The 13453-nt window shown below is 42.1% G+C and overlaps 1 protein-coding gene across 4 annotated transcripts in view; it reads right to left on the bottom strand.

Moving 5' to 3' along the window:
* Nucleotides 1–6347, bottom strand: part of LOC118785533 (FERM, ARHGEF and pleckstrin domain-containing protein 1-like) — a 93975-nt gene extending 87628 nt beyond the window's left edge. For all 4 annotated transcript variants that reach the window (XM_036540254.1, XM_036540257.1, XM_036540255.1 and 1 more), the window contains exon 1: nucleotides 6165–6347. The gene's annotated coding sequence lies outside the window, so the exon portion shown is untranslated. The remainder of the gene's footprint in view (nucleotides 1–6164) is intronic.
* Nucleotides 6348–13453: the final 7106 nt, after the last annotated feature.

The following is a 13453-nucleotide window of genomic DNA, read 5'->3' as shown; positions in this document are numbered from 1 at the left end:
CCAAGCTGTGTTCCTTAACCACCATAGTGGCACTCTAATATCACACCGCATACAATGCACCTGTTTTTACAAGCCATTTATGTTTCCCCTAACTTTATATGTTCCAAAAACTTGCTCATCTCTGACAGCTAAGTACTCACAATCCTTTGTGTGTCAAACTTCGTGCGGGAGCACTTTCTGCTTAGTATCAAATGACATAAGCAAGCTTGCACAGTGGGTCACCTCCAAGTGCTCCAAGATCATTATTCCCTGGTACACCTATGGGTTTCACATACACCGGACAAACTGCCCTGGTTTACATGAAACCCATAGATCTACTAAGGTACACCAATGGGACTGGCTCACTAAAGTGAATCAAAGTACTATGTAAAAGGCCCATCACAATGACCTCCACTGTGACCACCTTAATATCCTCTCTGTGCCCTTCCCTCTGGAAACCAGGTAAACCAGGTCAGTGAGACGAACACGAAAATAAGTCTGTGGGAAAAAAAAGCAACAACCTGCTACACACATACACCTCCACAATTAATGGTTTGCTAAATTTATACCCAGCCCGCTGTCCTCCACACAGACTGTACAGAGCTATTTACCCTGAAATGAATGCAGATGAGAAACTGTCCTCAGAGATTTAGTAAAAACTTACGAGAGATTAAAAATACACGCCAGTGCCAATAACTTCTGTTTGTAATATGAGGCGTACTAAAACGTTATTTCTCTCAACCAACTACATTGTTACAACAGAACAAATTATGTCTTTAATTAATCCTAAATTTTGAGATCTGCCTTCCTAAACACGAACGTGAGTTGTTTAACAGCTCATTTAAACTCAGTGCTCTCCAGAGAAAAATAACCCTCAACAAAAACCGCCTCCAATGTTTATCACAGAAAGCCTCTGTGACAGATAGAAAAACTTGCCATTTCAGATTAAAGAGGAAGACAGGAAGACACTCCTTGGCTAGAATCAACACCTTTATCATTTCCTGTACAACTACTGTACCATTTTGACTGTGAACACAACCTTTACATGGTAATGTGCCTGAGGCAGAAATATATATACACGTTCCACTCGTCGTGCTGCATTTACAGTAGGTCGGCTTTTATCTTCTAGTGAGTGTCACTTCCCATGAAAATTCTTCAGCCTGCATTTGATTGCAGTCAGACTTCTAATGAAAGTGAAATGTGGAAGGGTGACAGCTCAGTCCTTAGGTGTTTGTGCAGGTTTCCCAACCACCCAGTTGATCAGCAACTAATAAACACAAAGAGCGCACTGAAGCTTCAGTTAAACACCACCCTTCGTTCTGAACCCATGCTCGAGCTGCAGGTGGGGAGAAGAGGAAGATCACCAGAACGGCCTCTCTCTGCCTCCAAAAAGAGGACGAAGCACATTGGTCACCCTGTCGACTGCTCCTTTGTGGCCCGCTGCTCTGCTTTTCTGGGTTAGTCTTCCTGGCCATCGACCAAATTCAGTAAATGCTGGCAAAGAAGTCTGGAATACTGATTGCTAACTGATACGGAAGTCTTCATGGGAGACATGGAGAGAGGTATGGCGTCTTTGGTGCTCTCCCTAACCTGTTCCACTCGCCCCTGTAACAGCAGTAGCATGCAATCCAAACTCACTCACACGGGCTTGACTGAACTGTGCTTGAGGGTATTAACCATGATCATTGCAGCGCAGTGCTTTCAACTGCTTCCTAACATTTACTCGCAGTGTTTACTTTTGATACAACTATGACCATTGACCAAATAAGCACACATGCACACACACATATAATAAAATTTTGAATTTAACTGTTACTTTGTTCAAATTAAGTTAAAAGCCAAGCACGTGTAAATGAAACACAGGGAAAGTGTTTAGCTGAACATAGCAAGCAGGTGGTCCTTACAAGCATGATCAATAAATGCTCAGTACCCCCTAAATCCCGAGAGATCAAAGATGACCTTTAATTATCTGTAAGCATGAGCATGACATCTATATTTAGAGAGCGTAGTCTAACAGTCTATTAAAAGCACTCAGGTAAACGGTCATGTCTTGCTCATGAAAAACTCAATTCTCCATCGCCACCAGTCCATTTCCTAATGGGGACAAAAGGCACCCTGATCCAAAGAGGGCGCAAATCGATTCTGCTCCAACGTGAGCGGAAGCGTCTTATTCCGTGAAAACAACCCTAAATATTTAGCGTTTGCGACGAGTCCCGGCATCAAACACAAGAGCAGCACCTGCGTTAAATGTGCTGTAACAGATTAGGCTGTTCTTTCACAGCAATGATGAGGTGATGAGATGATGATGAGATAATTTGCTGGAACCCGGCGGGCAAACAGCTCTTCCAAAAAAAAATAAAATAAAAATAAATAAAGGGCGAGCAGCGCCCCCGTCAAAGCAGCTGGCACGCCGCCTCACTTCCCGGCGTAGTGAGGATCCGATGGGGGCACTCCTGCTTCGCGCAGGGCCTGGGCCTGTCCGTGCGGCCTGGCCTCTTTTCCAGCGGCTTCAACCCGCTGATTTCCCTGGCACCTGGACCGCATAGCTTTCAGCTCGCTGAAGACAAAAGAGCGCGGGAAACCTTGGCTGACGCGCGAGCGGACCCGTCCAAAGGTAGAGATTTATTTTGGGCAATGCTCAGCCTTTCATGCCCCCCCCCCAGCTCATGAATAAGCGGATCCACTAGTATGTCTCCAACACTCAGAAGGCTGGCACTGGGCAGTTAAGCCTCCATCCTGTCTCCGCCATAGTTTTTAGAGGGGGGATTCTGGGGGAAGATCTGGCAGAGAAAGAGGGGAGACAGCTGAATGGGAAAGGCCAGAGCTCACAGGTCAGAATTCCACATCTGAAACAGGGAGCAGGAGCCAGGAGCAGGGCCGGCCAGCTTTGCGGGAGTCCGTCCCAGCTCTCTGTTCACTTTGGAGCTTTAACCTGCCTTTGACCTGGCCTGCCTGGGAGTGCGGGGAGAGCTAGGCATTTAGGTCGGAACACAGACTCCACTGTGGAGCAGGCGTGCACAGGCTCCCTCAGTGCCGAGCCCCACAAAAGGCACACGCTTACAAATTACACAGCTGGCTTTGATTGCGGCCAGCTGAAGGTCTCCGGGAAAGGGGGGGGGGGGGGGGTCCTGCAGCCTGCAGCCTCCGCGAGACGTGTTCAGTTTCGGGGCCATGCCCGTCCTCACCCAGGTTTAGCCAAAGCGGACACACCCCACCAGCACACCGACACCATTGCCTGACAGACGGCCATTGTTGTCATGAAACAACATGCAAATGTGCAAATGGAAGAAGAAAATGCAGCCCTACAGCGACTAGTGCACACTGTCAGCATGGAGTTAACGCAGTATCCCAAACGGATGACATACTAATCGACTTTTCACTTGTTTCCCCCATTTTTTTCCCCCAAAAGTGCAAACTCCTCATCAACATGTGGAAGGTCTGTTTTTCTTTCCAGTGAGGAAAGAGAAAGATTTAAATCTGGCCCAAAGCACTGGCGAGTTCTGCTGTGGTTTTCCAAAAAAAAAAAAAAAACCACACAGAAGACAAATACTTTGAGCATTTTTCATATTCAAAACAGAACCAAGCACTACACTATAAATCGGGAACACATTAGGTTATCCGTTACTAAGTGGAATTCCATTCTCCAGCCAGAATGCTTTTTAATCTCAGCATATTGAACCTGTCCCTTTTGCTCACACCAAGTCTCGCCATTCCCATGGCCATGAATTCATTCACAATTCTTCAGCAGAAAGAATTCAGAGTATTATGTTGCTTCCTCTGTAAGCCATTTCAAATCATTCAACACAACCCCAGGGATTTATTCATTAACAGTGGATCATAAACACATAAAAAGGAGGAAATACATCCTTATATGTCTCCAACATAAACTGCCACCCAGTGAAATTCAGGCTTAAACTGAAATTAACACAGTACAGGAACTCACTTTAACTGTACTAGTATTGCAATAGTAATGTCTCCTCTGTTTAAACAATCCCACTGAGGGGGCAACACATTAAACAACTAATGGCAAACTGTCCTGCACACAAGAACAAGATCTGTCCACATGGTTAATCCAATAAGTTTCAGATGCAGCTCAGGACAAGAGTGAGTGCAATAGCACTCAGACTTTCAGGCCCAAATTCTGCGGATCAACATGTTGTAATATTTTAGAAGTGAATAAATTTAGAGAGCTTTTACATCTCTTGCACAACATTGTGGTTAATCCACACAGTCTAAATGCTGTGAGAAACTGAACCAAAAGAAGCAGCTGCTAAAATGATTTAATCAACATTAAAGAGAAGGACCATGGACTGGGTATACGACGTAATATATTCGACGTAAAAGCACTACAAAATGTCATTACACTTGCATACAGCAGGTTATACATTACAATGTGCGACCACCATTGTTTCATGTTCCTAGCTATCTTCTAATTCAGCTGTGCGTTATACATTCACAGGTACCACACACCAAGAGTTGGCCAGGACATTTTCAGCCGGGAATTTGGTTCCCGTTAATTATTTTAATAAATTGTTTATTTTGATGACTAGGCTACATATATGGATTTATTTCAGCCGCACATTAGATCTCGCCAACGTGCATATAAAATGATACGAAATTCTATTTGAATATCAAATAAGTTTAACTGATCATTAGCTTAAGGTCAGTAGCACGGATTTTTATCTCACTATGTAAATCACTTGGACTTCTGAAACCAGGAAGACAGTGGACTGTCCCCATGGTGACGAGAAATTGACCCTTCGACCCTAGGGTTCCCCTCCATGCAAACCAGGACGTTGAAATACTACTGTGAAAACACCCATTCGTTTATGCATTCTTTACTGCGTTTCGACGAAATTATTTCAGTGATAACACTTAACAGTAACGGGGAAATGTCGGTGAATGCCGCCAAAATATAACAAGCAGCTCGTAAACAGCCTGTTTCTGTCCCCACCAGCCAAGAATTACTAGGTATAGTAACCACAAAACAACACATTTCACGCTTAGTATAAGCGAATACATATACTACATATATGACATTGTCATATTGTGGTAAAGAAACATGGACTACGCCGATGTTTTCGGATCACCTTGCGCAACTGACTGGATACAATTCCCCCAACCACGTATCCAAATCCGTGCAATTTCCAGGAATATGTAACCTCCAGTGAAATACAGTGGCCGGAGACACCGACAAAATCTAAATGCGGCGGATATTTTAAGTAACGCCTTCTTGGGATATAGGTTAGCAGAGTAATCCCCCCGTTAACATGTCAGTAGGCTAGAGTAAACCGGCGTGGTAACAGATGTATCTGCAAGGTTACTATCTGGACAGACTATTCTGCATGCAAGCTGGGAACTTTCTTACACGTAGGGCGGGCGCTGCATTTCAGATTGCTATTCATATTCAGCATGTAACACCCACTTAAGTGTAGAGACATATTATGTGTGCCGTATAACCTATAGTAAAGAAAAACGACTAATATTCTACATTACAGTCACGGACAGTCATACTATCAGTGTCAAATCGTTTACCTGAGGTTGTAATACTGCCCACTGACGCGCATGGCGTTGCCGATACAACGTCAAACGACCTGATGCAGCCGTACCAGCTACAACTGCTAATACTTCACTTGAGCTATTTTCAATCCTGAATGTCTTGGTTTACGCGGTAAAAAATGACATGTTAGTGTAAGACAGTAGTAAAAACTGACGCGGTTTGAGCTAATCTGCTGTCTATAGCTGCATGTCTCCTTCCAGAAGACATGTCACGTCTCCCTAGCTTGAATACAACCGCACATTTTGCGGACTTTTTACTTACCCTAGTGATCCCTGCGATTGACGTGAATTCAAAGTGCCTCGTTTGCTTTGCCGCTTTCGTTTTATGGTAATCTATTTTGTGGTTCAGAATGGCTACGCGTTAAATGGAATTTGAACCGGCAAAATACGGTCACCTTGCTTTCCTGAAACTACACACACATTGGCAATCATAGTATCATATCACATGCCAACCACGCAGTGAAGCGACCCCTTTCAAAAGCGATTATTTACAATTACCGGCAAGGTCGCTATAGAGAGCAATCCCAGGTAGTTGCAGATCAAAGACTTAGCACTAATCGTTCTCTCAAACAACTTGTACTCGGCTGTCTTGGGAACAGCAATATCCGCCGCGTCGATTCCCTTACCTTTAATGAAAAATCTGCAAATCTTCCACGTGTAAATTTCCCCGGGGTTGTTACACAGTTTTCCCCCCTCGCGAATTTCAGTCGCAACGCTCGGCAAATCAGATGCGGCTTGTTGCAAAGCGAGGCTTCTTCATCGTCGCCATGTCGGACCGACTGCCTGTGAATACAGGATTACATTGAAACTAGCGGCAGATCCACATCGAGTTTGTTACCCTAACAATAAGGGAGGCACACTGCCTCCAGCCATTGTAATTGGCACTGCACCTACTGGAAGCTGTTTTATTCGACGGAGGAAATAAGGCGCACCGCACCATCTAGTGGCTACTTAGGAAGAATACTCCGCTCTCCTCCATTTCTGCTGTTGGACATGCGCCTACGTCCACATGCAGCCGGTCTTCCTGAATGTATGGGTGCGTTGTGTTCTGCCACTTGTGGACGGAATCATCAACCGTGTTTTCTTTCTTTCTTTCTTTTTTTTTTTCCAGATAAGCGTTTATTCATTAGTCACGGGTAACATTGGCACAAAAATGAAGAATCTCATACCACAGAATACACTGCCCGTTCTGAGAAATTTTTCAGTCAGTTAATTGAGTTCTGCCTATAAAGATACAATTTTCAAAACAAAACATAATACATAAATTCTTTTCAGGACAATATAACAGTATTATTACTTTCAGTGTAATATAAATGCATTAACATACAGTGTAACAATCGATTGTAAAGTGAAATTCAAATCTCATCTGACATTTGACACCACCTGTATGTGTTTTCTCTTAAGTGTGGATAACCATTGTATTTCGAATGGAGTTTACCCAACTCAGTTAATTGTATAGTTGATTGAATAGTAATATGATAAACATTTTAGAACGTATATAAATAGATGAACTATTAGACAAACTTCACATCATTGCATTTAACTGTATTTCACCAACATCATCTTGCTGACTACTGTTGCTAGCTGGCTTATTTAAATGTATGTCAATGTCAAACATTTTATCTACTTACATTGCATTACATTACATTGCATTTAGTGGGTGTTCTTATCCAGAGCAACATCCAGCACAAGAACAGAAGTGTGTGCATTCAAGCTGAATGAGCAAGTGTCAGACCAGGTTAACAACACTGCCAGACCAGTGAGTGTGAGAGTAATACTATTCAAGCCCTACCATAAGTTAACTTGTGAAACCTGAGTAGACAAGGGAAGCCAACTATACTACCATACATCAGTCAGTAGATCACAAAATCCAAAACACATTGTGATTTTAAACATTAAATAAAACAGCAAGTAATACAAGTAGCAGGTGTTATGGGGGTGGGGATCAAGGTGGAACCAAGATTCAGTCTGAGGAGGGGGGGGGGGTCTTCAGTCTGAGTTGGAAGATGGCCACTGTTTCCACTGCTCTGACCCCTGTGGGGAGATCATTCCACCAATGAGGGACCAGTACAGACAGGGATCGTGGCTGAGAGGAGAGACCCTGTCAAGGTGGGACATGGCTGCAGAGTGCAGTGATTTTGGAAGAACATACGTTTGAAGATTGATTGTAGGTATGAGGGGGCTGTCCCATTCATTGTCCTGTATGCCAGCACCAAAGGTTTGAACTTGGTGCGAGTGGTAACAGGAAGCCAATGAAGTGAGACGAGGAGGGGTATAACTTGACTGCATTTAGGGACGTTTGTAGAGAAGATGTGCAGCTGCATTCTGGATTAGTTGTGTGGGTTTGATGCCACAGGCAGGATGACAAGCAAAGAGGTAGTTGTAGTATACTTCTGTATACCTGGTATCATCAGCAAACAAAGAGGCCACAAGGTCACAAAAAACAACTGTAGTGCTAACTTAGATGCTAATGATATTAGTGTCATTCAGGGTTTTTCATGTAACATTATACACCTTAACAAATAAACAGAAATATTTTCTTGTAAAGACAAAATAGGATGGCTATTCTCATTTATATTATTAGAGTTTCATACATAATTTCATGCATTGTTTATAAAAAAACAGAAAATAATTCATCATGTGTTAATGATATACTCTTCCCCATTGACCACCTCATTAGTACACAGTGTGAAAGGTCTCTGAACCAGTTAATTTTTTTTTTTCTGTCAGTTAATTCAGTGACCTCATCACCCTTCCTGCCCTTGTTACAACTGGATCCAGACCAATTGATTCCTGTCTGGGTTAGGACAACTGAACACTGTCATAATAAGTCATGTGGGCCAACTATGGATCAATGAGTGGACTGTTTGAATCAGAAGGAATTTTGGATTGATCTTGAGATGTCAAAGCTAGTCATTTGGTGTTTGTCCAGCTTGTCCCTTATCCACAGTCCAATCGACTCACGTGTTAGTCCAAGAAAAGAGAGTCCTCTGAATCTTCAATGGATTTGCCCTACAAGGTCACTGCCAGGGTCACTGCAAGGTCGTCTTTATTCTGCCCAGATCAAGATGAGATAAGAGCTTGTATGATCCAAAGCAGTCTCCCTTTCCAGGTCACTGACAAGATCTTGCATGATCGTCAAAGGTCCACAAAGTTCCTTTTTCAGAAAGGATTTCATGAGATTCATCTGAGGGACATCTCAACAGGTAAGGATGTGACACATAAAAGTAAATTCTTGTATACCACCCTTGTGTTCACTGGTCAATCTGAGATCCTATAGATGGGAATCTGAGCATTTTCAGCAATCACTGTATACACCCCTGCTTCCCATTTGTTAGCTAGAGCCAGCTTTCTTTTACTGCTTTCTCCTTTGTTTACCAGAAACACTCAATCTCCCTCATTGAGTGATGCCCCTTCACTGTCTTGTTTGCCGTTGTTCTTCACCGGCCTGTTCCTGTGCAATGTTGGCTGCCTCGGTCAAGTCTGAGAGGAGTGTCTTTGAATGAGAACTAAAGTCTGTCACAAAGGGGTTTTTGAGAATTTGCAGTGATGGTTTCAATACAGGCAAATGTTATCCTATAGACAATCTTCACTGGCTTTTAGTGGTAACACCAAAAGTTATATTACACTTCTTGGTTTCCCCATTGCCCATATGATGATGAACAGTGGTGTGTAACTCCAGATAATTGCAGCAGTTGAGATCAATTTGATTTCAATTTTCCACCCTCATTCTCCCTTGGAAGCCACACACATAGATGTTGTCCAACAATTTTTTGGCATTATGTTTACTTTGACCTCTGCATGGGAAATCGTGAGCCATCTTACAACTTAGACTTAGCAGAACTCTTGTGTTTTTCTACAGATGACCAAAAATCAATGCAGATCAGTTCCTTGGAACCAACGGTCTTAATACTTTCCAGTGGTGCCTACGTTGCAGGTTGTGGTCTTTGCATGGACACTCCTTTTACAGTAACAGATGTACTTTTTCACATTTCTCTCCAGACCCGGCCAGAAGAATATTTGTCTTGAGAGTTGAGGTGTTCTCCCTTGTCATTGATGTTCTTCTAAGTCATGAATTCCACTCATGGCCTCATGCATCAAGCTCACAGACAAGACTATTTCAAGTCTCTTCTTTCTACATATTGGGTCCTTCATTTCTGTACATTCATGATTCTGGGTTTAACACATTGCTTCAACAGTATCAGTTCTTTGGAATCCATATCATATCGTTCTCATCTGGAAGGTCTTCTCCTCTGATTGAAGAATAGCATGACTTTAAAGGTGAAGGCATTTGGTTAATTGTGGTCTTGAAGTTGTCGTAGTGTTAAAGACTGGTAGCATTTCTTGACTCAGAGGTTGTAGCTGCTGATCATGGTGACTTAAATGAATTGCTTTGCTCTCTGTCACTTTGTCCCAATAAGTGTGAAGACCCAAGATAGCTTGAACATCTGTTTTGTTGTTTGAAATTTGAGCATTTGAAGAGGTGACACACTCATGGTTGTATTTTCTGTTCTCTCTTTGGTTCTGTACTTTCAGCCAGAGAGCCTCTTACACCCAATCTGATCCTCTGTCTTCAGGTTCTTCAGTGAGCCTCTTCCAGTGTTCTTGAATAAGACTTCTGCGGACTAACCAAGGAAAAGGATCACAGCTGAAAGCATCAGCTGTTATTTGCACTAGGGATGTACCAGAGATCAATGCTGTCCAAGGCATATCTGGCTACCCACTGCTGCTGTCATGCTTCGAGTCTGGATTGTCATGACATATGCAAGTGTAAGAGTCAGGAAAAATATATGCAATTCACAAACCGCCTACCCCTGCATGAAAATGCACTTAACTGTGCTGGCAAGCAAATGTAAACAGTGGGCAGTGGGTATTTGTGAATAATTAATTTGTGATATGCATATACATTTCACTGGGAAAATTCTATCTGTATGCAAATAAAGCTGATTACACTTGTTTCATTTCATTTCTTTGTGTCTTTCAACAATTCACAAAGAACATCACTAATTACGTGTATGTCAATCATCAGAAGGGAATTCTGGGCAATGCCCCAGGGGTATTTTGGATGGCAGCAGACAATGCATACATACAGTTAAAGCACACCCACCACAGTTTTTAAGAGCAATAACAGACAAAAAAGCTCAGAGGCAGCATCATGGACACATATGCTCACCTGTTACAAGCTACAGCAGCATAACCACTGGGAGAGAAGTGGAGAATGTGTGCACTCATGAAGGAGGACTCAAATCAACCCAGCCCATCAGAGTCAGGTGGCTTTCACAGTGGCTGAACAATGAGGAATGACATTAAGGAAGGTCTGCAGCACTAGGGCTGTGGCTGTCTGACCACATATAGACTACAGCTCATGGTAGCACAGACTAAATCGGTGAGTTTTTAGCCCGTACTTAAATATTGTGACTGAGATCCTTTATGTGCTTGGGCGGATCATTCGACATGAGTGTGGTTCTGTCGCAGAAGAGTTTATCACTTGGTGATGTTAAGAACAACCGAACAGCAAGCATGTTGAGAACAGAGCAGACATGTGGGCTAAAAATACAGGAGCAGCTCTGTGAGATAAGAAGGTAAAAGATCATGGAGAGCTTTGAAGGTTGAAATTGGAAATTGGAAGCACCTTGAAATTGGCCCGGTACTTGACAGAGAGCCAGCGGAGACACCAATACAGGAGAGGTATGCTCAAATCTTTTTGTTCTAGTTAGAAAGCGTGCAGCCATATTCTGCATGCATTAAAAAAGGCTTCAAAGAGGTTTTGTAGCAGCCAAAAAATAGGGCATTGCAGTAATCCAGTCTCAATGAGATACAAGCATGGATCAGCTTTTCTGCATCATTCACTGATAGAAATTGTGTGGTTCTGGTGATGCTCCTTAATTGAAAGAAAGCTGCTCTGCAAATGTTTAGCTTGGTGCAGCAGAGTAACTGTCCAAATTCAAGATCAGACAGGGTGATGGTTTTGGGACCCAATATCAGCATTTCAGGTTTATCAGTGGAGCAGGATATTAGCAGTTAGCCAAGCCTTTCTTTCTGTAATGCATGCTTCTAGCCAAGAGGTGCTGCGGTTCACCTGGCTTCATTGACAAATACAGCTGTGTAGCGTCAGCACAGCAATGAAAGTTCAAACCATGCTTATGAATAATGTCACCAAGAGGTGGCATATATAAAGAGAGAAGTGGAGTTGTGTAACACCATACTTAACCTAAGATTGGTGAAACAGTTCTGTCTCTGATTGCAGAAATCGATATTTAGTGATATGATTGAAACCAAGAGAGCCTGTCAATGAAAACCAACAAGAATTTCCTGACTATTTAGTAAAATTTAATTGGCAACAGCAACAAAGTCAGCACATGTCAATAGCATCAGAATAGAGACAGAACCATATTGTGATGAGATTAGTGAACAATTTAGCACTTTAACACACAGCGATTCAATACTGTAAAGTGATTGGAAACCTCACTGGAGTGCTTGTTGGACAACATAATTTTCATTATCAATTTCAAGAATGCAGTCATTTGCTGTGCAACAGCTTTCTCAAGAATTTTGGATAGAGTGTCTGTGTGTGAAATTACATAAGGCAGAATTACTTTTAGTTGAATCTAGTTTTATAATCTGGACTCTGATCATTTTTATCTTTTCAGACATCTTAAAAAAACTATAGAAGTCATCACTTCTGCAGTTTATAGGATAACTATTCTCCAACTGATTTTCATTTGGAAACTGTATTGAAAAGAAAGTTTGGATTATTTTTGTTCTGTGCAATTAAATTGGAAAAATAGGGGGACCTTGAAAAGGGGTAAAAAACATTCATAATTTATTGTAATAATTTTGTTGAATGCCTGAATGCCACAATTTCCATTTCCTAGAAGCTTTTTCAAGGACACGCGTTGGATAGTATTGGTTTAGTAGTACCAGCCTGCAAGCTTCTTTTGGCTGCATTTTTGCCTTTTAAGAGGAGAAAATTCATCAAAAGTATGTCTCAGGATGTAATTTAATCACTGTGTCATTGGATCAGCTGGAACTGATACTTAAGAGGGCCTCTGGGCAGGGCCGTGGGAAGAGGGGGTGCTGTAGTGGGAGGTGCTTTTTTTGCATGTCCAGCCTGGGGGGTGGGGTATTAAGATTAGCATTTTGCGATGAATAGGCTATAGGCTACTTCATACACATAAATTAATTTTTATTTTAACAAGTCTGAGTGAAAGCTTTTTTGGTGAAAATTCCATTCATAGTGTCACATTCTAATGTAACATATGCTACTGTAATATGGATCAAACGTATGTAGTAGCAACTACTAGACCCCGTTGCACACAGCAGATAAGAACATACAAATAGCCAAGACATAGTTAAACAGGTCCAAAAGGCTGTCGCGCACAGTGGACAAGAACATATCCACATACGCACAATATTTTAACAGCACAAATACATTACATTACATTACATTATTTAAACCTCTGGCTCTGTGACAGGGCGCAGACATCGGGTGCACACACCCACACAGCGGACAAAAACACACAAATAGCATACGCATACTTAAACAGGTCCATAAGCCTATTGCACACAGTAGACAAGAGCATATCCAAATACACACAATATTTTAACCGGTCCAAAAGCCCATTTTCTCACAGCACACAACAACATAGCCAAATACATTTTTGAAGCAAAAGTATCTGCCAGTTTCTGTGCCATTGTGATAGCTAGCTACCTTGAATGATGCAACATTACTAGCTACTGGATGACTAGGCTACGTGACGTCTGTTGACCACGATGCTTGGCGTTATTTTAATAATTAATAATTAGTAATATTGCTAATTATTTCTCAAAACTTCCTCAAGCATTAAATTCTTAGGTAAATAACAGCAGGAGAATGATTTAAAATGTTTTAATATGTTTATTGTTTTTGTATCTG

This window comes from Megalops cyprinoides, chromosome 11 (genome assembly GCF_013368585.1).
Source record: "Megalops cyprinoides isolate fMegCyp1 chromosome 11, fMegCyp1.pri, whole genome shotgun sequence".
NCBI classification, from domain to species: domain Eukaryota; kingdom Metazoa; phylum Chordata; class Actinopteri; order Elopiformes; family Megalopidae; genus Megalops; species Megalops cyprinoides.
This window is presented reverse-complemented; position numbering and strand designations above follow the sequence as displayed.